We start from the raw sequence: 8,336 nt of genomic DNA on the forward strand, positions 1-8,336 counted from the left end.
ATATATTTCCCAATTAAGGCACCTGTGATATTCCATTCATTCACTCAATCAAATCTTTTATTGTATTTGTGGTCTTTCATCACATTGACTTCACTTTTTGTGATTGTGGTCATGGGGACATAATTTGTCTCCACGTTTCACCCAACGTACTGTATCTTCAAGGGTTTAAAGGAGATTAGTGTATCTAACTTGACGAGTTAAGTCCTGATGTCAATTCTCAGCGTTATCTTGACAACGGTCACAGAAGCAAACAAGATGGTGGCTTGGTGTTGGAATTTGAGCTTAGAATTCCTCATGTGGTCCTTGTTCAGGGACGTTGGTCCTCTCACCTCAGTCACATCTGCTGTCTGCACCACAGTCTTGCCTGCTGGCTTTGTGAGCAAGTGCAGATAGAATCCATCACGTTAAGATGACTTCGACACTCGCTCCATATTTCCTTCCCTCCTCTAGTGCTCTTGTGAGGCGTCCATATCTGGGCTTGTTGATGAGGATGATGACAACTCAAGAGGGTTTGTGTTGTGCTCTTGCTGGGAGCTGTGAAAACAAGAAATGTCACAGAAGTAAAGTAAAAGAAAACCTCTTTGTTCATCTCTGTGTATATCGCTTTAGCATTAGCTTGTTTCCATACTGGAAGACACGTCGAATGTCATGTCAGATGTCAAATGGAATGCTAGCTAATGCCTCCAGTGCAGTGTTTATAAACAATTTTCTTTAATTTAAGTTAGTTTAATTCAATATTTACTGCTGTTGGTGTGTATTTGTGTAACTTCTTTCCTTCCCTATTATAGTAATGTGCTGGAATTAAAGCTGGTGGTCCTAGATTGTGTTGCAAAAAAATAAACACCTTTTTGAAAAAGGCAAATTTGATTTCTAAGCTTTCAAGATTGTACAATTGATTATACTGAACAATCACACCAGTACTGATACTGGTACTGATAGTGTCGACATCATCACATGACACCCACTTATTTTGTATCACCGCCATACTGCTCCTCACAGTACATATATTTGTATTACATATATATTATATTGTGATAGAAATAATGTATGGCAAAGTAAATTTCAACCAAATAATTATTTTGTGAACTATATATATTTTTTATATTTACACACAAATATATTTACTGTCAGGAGCAGTATGGCGATGAAGAGTAACCACAGCAACAGGCTCCTCTCCATGCACTGCAGAACGAAACGTTTCAAGACAGCTTTTGTTCCTTCTGCCGTACGGTGCCACAACACTTCTCTCCCTCAAGCTTAACATGCACTTTTTCATTTTTGTTTGAATTATTTATTTCTTTTTTTCTTTTCTTTTTTTTTGTATGTATTTATTTGATTATATCCATCTATCCATCCATGTTTATCAAGTGGGATGATCACATAATTAGCGATGGCTTACTCATCATTCTGCTGCACGTAAATAGATGGCAAATAAAAAGTATTAGATGAGCAAAGTAAATCTGAATTTAGCTAACTCAAAACTGAAACAACAAATCAAATTTATTGAATAACATAAATTTTAAAAAGCTTGTTTAAAGGACGTTAAATTTACTTTTAATCTGAGTTCTTGTTGTTTCAGTTGATTGATCTTGTCAGAAAATATTTAAATTAGTAATTTGAGTTCATATGAACCAATCAAATGATCTTCTCGCAGAGATATGGGTCTTTATGGGTCTTTACAGCTTTAAAGTCTTTATAACATGTATCACAATTATAACATGATGTCTGTCATGGTTCATAAGGGTTGATGTAGTGAAGACATATATCCGGTAAACAAAAATAAATGTCGAAACACACAAGTGACTAAGACGAGAGTTAGCAAGAATAGTTCTTCTAAAGTGGTAAAAATGGTGCCACAAGTGACGGCTGTAAAAGCACAGGTGGACGGAGTTATAGCTGTTTGTGGTAGTAATTTTGCCCCTGTTGCTTAACGCATTTTCTAGAACACATGGTTCAGTTTTATCCTTCAGCCTTAAAAATCCACTGTTTTCATTTTTGACACTTGTAACATTCACTTTCTTCTTACGTGTCTCCTTCGTGTCCCTCACACTTGCGATTCAAACATGTTTGTGCTTGAAGTTAATTTCATGTTTACATAAGCTCGAGATGAAACTTGGACAGAGCTGAAGGTCCGTGCCTGATGACTGGATGTTAGTTTGTAAGGTCTAAAGCTCCACTGAGGGGGCGGACAGAAGATCAAGCGTCTGCTGCCGGCACATTAAGGCTTAATTGCTCAGAACTGAAAGGAGCACAATGTAAATGTGGAAATACTCCAAGTCGTTCTGGCTTTACCAGACTCACAATGACACCAGTCGCAGTTGGGAAAACTTTCTGTGGATCTTTGGCATCACAGCATTTTTAGATGTGCCGTAAATACAGGACAGCTGATGAGGAGTGACACTGAGCCTAGCATCAGAGATATGAGCTGTCAATCATCTGCTGTGCTGATGCCAGTTACCTGTTCACTGAGGAAGAATGGCAGCTTCAACCTCTAACTTCTCTCATCATGGTTGAAATCATTGACACAAGCGGCTTTTTCTATTGACATGAATGACTAAACAGAGAACTCACCGCGATGTCCGGCAGCAGCAGCAGCAGCAGCAGCAGCAGCAGCAGCAGCAGCAGCAGCAGCAGCAGCAGCTGCAGCAGCAGCAGCAGCAGCAGCAGCAGCAGCTCAGTATGGATCGACGCTGGAAAGAGAGAATAGACGACACTGAGCAGAGAAACGCCCCCACCTCTCTTTTCCTCTCCCCTTCCTCCCCCTCTCTCTTGTGTGCTTCTCCTCCTGCCAGTCAAACAACCACTCCTTGTTTTTCCTTCTCGTCCAACTGGAGGAGTGATGGAGTTGATGCAGCATCAGCATCTCGTGCAGCTCTTCTGCAGTTTCCTATCATCATCTTCTTTTTAACGTGTTTCTTTTCTCAATCCTTCTCCTTATTCCTTATTCAAATCAATAATGTACTCCCCTGTTTCTTTCCCACACTCTCTTGTTTCCTTTAGCAATCTTTTCTTTTTCATGTATTGATTTCCTTCCGTCCTCCACTTGCTTTCTTTCTCAAACTTTCAATTGAATTTTTTTTCCTTTTTACTTTAATAATCTCTTTTTCATTTGTCTATTTTTCTCTAAATATTTGCCTTATACTCTGCTTTCCATTTCTTTCATTGTGTTTATAGCTGTTGTTAAATTTGTTACTTCTTTTGAATAACATTTGAAACCTTTCTATCGTTTTTCTTATCTGTTTTCCTTTGTTTTCCCCTTACTCTTCACTATTTTCTTCCCCTCCCCCTTCATCTCCACTTTACCTTCCACAAATCATACATTTTATTTTGTACTCTTTTGTATCTACTTTCAATCCTTCCACCTGTCTACATAAAATGTTGTATTCATTATTTTCTTATCTGTTTCACCTTTTCAACAGTTGTGAATTCAACAAAAATAATAGATAAACACGATAAAACGTTAAGTTAAGTCATTTTCTTTTCAGCAATAGAAATCACCCGCTCTCTTAAAACAACAGTAACAACAAAAATGAAACGCCATTAAATTGATAACTTAACATAAATGACCAAATAAAACAAATAACTGAAATATACATTTTCCACTCATTTTCTAAATGTGAAATCCAATATTAATTATCAATTTAAATTAAATGCAAATTTTCATTTAGCTATACGTGACAAACAAGTAAGACTTAATGAATAGTGTTTTGATTGTTTAAGCGCTTGGTGTCCCTGGTCTGGAAAAACGCTCTATAAATACAAATTACTTACATACTTACTTACTTGTTGTAGATTGTCTGGAAGCAATGTTTATGTTGCCTTCATCGTTGAAATAAAATAAATAAATAATGAGTGTGTGTTTTATACTCACTAAATTGGGCTGAGACCGCTCAGTCTGTGTGCGCACTCTGCTTAAACCAAGTTACTTCACAGTAATCTAAACTGAATAATACTCAAAGAACATGACACAAATTTAGTTTAGGTCATAACAATTTGAAACACTTTACTAACTGAATTTAAATCATGTTGATCACTTGATCAGACATGATGATTTTAGGAACGCGACAGAAAACTCTCATTGGCAATCAAATAAACTCATTACAGAGTGTACCATGTATAAAAATAAACTTAAAACTAGAATTTATTAAATATTTAGCTCCTTCTATTCCTTATTTTACAAATCAGAGTCTCCGCACAATACAGACGATATGAACTCTTATAAATTATTTGTATTTTCCAGTAATCCCCTCTTGGTAAAATAAATCCTATTAGCTATAACTAGTATGCAAAATAATAAAGCACCAGGCCCTGACGGCCTTCTAGTAGAATTCTTTAAAAAGTTTCAAGTACAGCCGGCTTCAAATGTACATTCTGTCTATACTTAATCCTTAAAATTAGGTAATCTCCGCCCTACGTTAAGACGTACTTCAATCCAACTTCTTGTTGAAAAAAAAGGCAGGGCTCCAGATCTTTGTCCTTCGTATTAATTTTATTAATTAATGTAGATTCTGAGATTTTATCCAAATCCAATTAGAACTCACTTAAAAGCCTTTAAATTTCTCAAAAAACGACCTTTTTATCCGGAGTGCCTTATATATGAACTTTCAGCCAACACGCCGTGGGCAGGATTACGTCATTGCGTCACCACAGTGTGGGATTTAATAAACGTGCATTCAACATGTCATACACCCGCGCTCTAGCTGTCATACACGAGGTTAACTTCACTGCTGCGCACTCAACATTTGTATGCTCACAACACCAGTCTCACACGCTGCTGCTTGAAGCCTTTTAAACATAATTTAAACATCATTACAATGGGAGTGAATTGAGTTGTCATAACGCTTAATAAAGTTTGACTTTACTGACCGTTTTTTTGGCATTCCCTTTAGCACAGCTTGATCCAGTGGATGCATAACGCAACCCCAGTCAAATGTTTGACTGAATCTTTTATTCTATGCGCCTAATAATCCGGTTGCTATAGGCTCCCCCTCTGTCACTGCAGAGACATTATCTTCTTTAATGCAGCTGTTATCTGAACTGAAATACAAAGAAATCATTTTGGTGGGCGATTTTAATTGGGACCGGTCTTCCCCAGTGTCTGGTCCTTTTAAGGCCCAGTGCTTGACTCTTTACCTAACCCAAATCTTTGAAAGCACCACACGCCCTAACACTAAGCCCGCTATTGTTTTTAAAAGAAGCCTTAAGCCCTATGTTGAGCAAGGTTAGAATAAAAACAATGAATTTATTTAAGGTAGAAATGATAACGATAATAGGCCATGCAAGACCTCAAGTACAATTACAAAAATCAAGATACAAAGTTAACAAAAATGCAGATTATTCAGAAATATAGAAACTATTCAAAAATGTAGAACATTTTCAAGAATGCCAAAGTCCGAGCGCTCGGTCCACTCCCCGCCAAATCCTGGTGCACCGACCAGTTTCTTCCAAAGAGTTCTTCAGACTCTACCTTTCATTCACCTCCATTGGCCCCCACCTTCAGGTGATTTATTACCATTACCCCATACTATAGATGATCAGATTAGTCCCCTTTGACACATCTTCTGTGTTTGTCACTTTAAACCTGTAATGGTTAGCAGACAGACAAATGATTTCTCTTGAAATGTTGGAAAAGAAAAACATTCAGGGTCACAGAGTTCACACACTTTCAATGCACACACGACCACACACATTCATGCAGGATGTTAAAAGTAAAATAGTTCAACCTTAGTTTGTGAATTATAAAATCAAATATCTTGAAGGTGAATAGCATAGAATAGAAGAATGTATTTGAATATATTATTTCTAATACAAAAGGTCATATTGTTGATTTTAGCTTGTACGTAAACATCAGTACATATCTGTGGGTAAATCTGAGGATATATCTTCAATCCCTCTTATTTTGCATCAGAACGTATCATGATCCTCCAACAACACCATCTTGTAAGGGGAGGCACAGATTTCACTCCAATAGCAGATACAATAACACGGTAGCATAATGAGCAGAAACAAGGGATAAAACAGCACCCGCAGATCACAATAATTGCCGAAAAACAGTAGCAGGCATAAAGAGAGATGCTGCTTGAGATTTCCATTTTCCAAACCACTTCATAATATCACCTTAACATTATCATATCCATCACAATTATATTTCAAAACGCCATAAGTGAAGTGGCAGATAGTTGTTAGAAGAACAGTCAGATATTTCTATTTAGCTAGTTTGAATTCATTTGGAATCTTTCTTGGTTTTTGCGATACCATTAACATACAGTGGGGCAAAAAAGTATTTAGTCAGCCACCGATTGTGCAAGTTCTCCCACTTAAAATGATGACAGAGGTCTGTAATTTTCATCATAGGTACACTTCAACTGTGAGAGACAGAATGTGACTGAGTCTAATTTACAAATAAATTCTTTAAAAATCCTACAATGTGAATTCCTGGATTTTTTTCACATTCTGTCTCTCACATTTGAAGTGTACCTATGATGAAAATAAAATTCATAATAAAATAAATTAAACTTGCAAGTCTATGTTTTCAACCAATTTACAGCTCAACTTGTTTTTCTTTCCATCAATCTCTCGTTCTAGTCCTTTTTTGAGCAAATTTAATTTAAGGTAGATTAATTTTAAATCAAAGTAATTTAGAGACTGATATAGTTCTGTAGTTTATAAATATATAATTCACTATTTTCTTTCCTGAAGGCGTAATTTATTTCTGATGGGTCTTACATTTTTCTAAGTCAATTCTTTTCCCTGCTTTATATTTTGTTCATAAAATGTTTATAGTTGGCTTAGAACGTTAGAAGCAGACACATATTTCCATTTTTTATTTAACTTTTTAATTCGAAGTTTCACTTTTCGTATTGTATATTGTATGGTTGGCTGCCACTGATGTAGAGAACTTCCCAGATTAATTCTCTCGTGTCTCCTGCTCCTCAAATCACGCCTGTCTTCTGTGAAGCTGACAGCAATGCATTGTTGAGATTTTTCATTGACAAAATTAAATTGATCAAAGAGAAAATCTCTCCCCCTTTGTTTGGAACCCCTACTGTCTCTGAGCCCCTCTCCTCCTCTTGGTCCTCCTTCACTGCTGTATCTTTGGGTGATATTTTGGCACTAGTGAACAAGATGAAACCCTCCTCTTGCTCAGATGACGTCCTTCCTTGTAGGCTTTTTATCAAAGTATTTGATGTAATTGGCCCCTGGGTTACCAATATGGTGAACCTGAGCTATCCCAAAACTTGACAATCAATTCACATTCATGATATTAAATTTATGGTTTCTGCTATTAAAGATGAGTTTAAACCATTTGTTTAATTTATCTACCCAAGGCAGAAATACAGAATCTATCTTAGATTAATCTTTTGCTTATTCTTAACAATTTTCTTTGATTAATATTTACTTCAAGGAGATTTCTTCTTGGTAGGTGTTTTTTTGTTTTTTTTTAAATAGAGAAGGTCATATTTATTTTTCTTATTTCATAGATGTTGCAGTTGTGGCTCCTTAGGTTCAGGCGGTGAGATACAGACACACATCTTAAATCTTTTTTTTTTTTTTTGATATGTCTCAGTGTTTCTTTTAATGTATCTCCTAATGTATTATTTTTCTTTGACCTTCCCTCTTACATTATTTTAGTCTCTATTTTTTACTATTTTCACCATTTTAGTCTAATTCCCAAACAACAACATCATCAATTTCACTCACAACAAGATGAAATGGTTTAGTATAGGATAGTCTAGTCTCTATAGTATAGTCTGGAGGTGACAAGTCAGCAGCTCTACACAGATTCAGTTTTAATTGGTTAAGATAAAATTCTGCATCAGTTGTCCACACAGGTTTTTGTTTAGTATCTTATGGCTGCTTTCATCATAGCTTAGTGTAGCAATCAGAATATGTTATTCTGGGAATAACTGTTTACTGTTATAATTTAGCAGCCACAACATCCTGACCCACCAAGAGAATGTCACGTCTAGTTCATAATTTGTGACCAGATCATGCCATTTGTCGTCAGAAACAGGGTCATCATCATCCCAGATATAGTTCATTGTGCAGTGTGGGGGTCCACGGGTGGATCATAGGAATGAATTCTCAAAAGTCTGTTCAAGTTCAGAGAAACCATCAGATGGTTCAATCATGTTAAACCAATACACAGCTGCCTCCCTCTCTGGGGCAAAAGTCTATTCTTGGTGGAGAGTTGGGCGAGGTTTAGGTCTTGTTTGTACAGTTCAGGGTAATCACTGTAGAAATCACCATTTGGGAACTGTAACATAGTTCCTGGACTAAAAGCCAAAGAAGCGCCTTTGTTGACCAAAATTCTTTGTGTTTTTCCATACCCTCGT

The 8,336-nt window shown here is 36.5% G+C and overlaps 1 long non-coding RNA gene across 1 annotated transcript; it reads right to left on the reverse strand.

The window, feature by feature from the left end:
* Window positions 1-36: 36 nt before the first annotated feature.
* On the reverse strand, window positions 37-2,668 carry LOC148088738 (uncharacterized). Its single transcript, XR_015709217.1, has 2 exons — window positions 2,572-2,668; window positions 37-534 (listed from the first exon to the last, which is right to left on the reverse strand). It is a non-coding gene; the product is annotated as an uncharacterized LOC148088738 (long non-coding RNA).
* Between the last annotated feature and the right edge of the window lie 5,668 nt (window positions 2,669-8,336).

The sequence above is a fragment of the Callionymus lyra genome, chromosome 1 (genome assembly GCF_982586985.1).
Source record: "Callionymus lyra chromosome 1, fCalLyr1.hap1.1, whole genome shotgun sequence".
Taxonomy (NCBI): domain Eukaryota; kingdom Metazoa; phylum Chordata; class Actinopteri; order Syngnathiformes; family Callionymidae; genus Callionymus; species Callionymus lyra.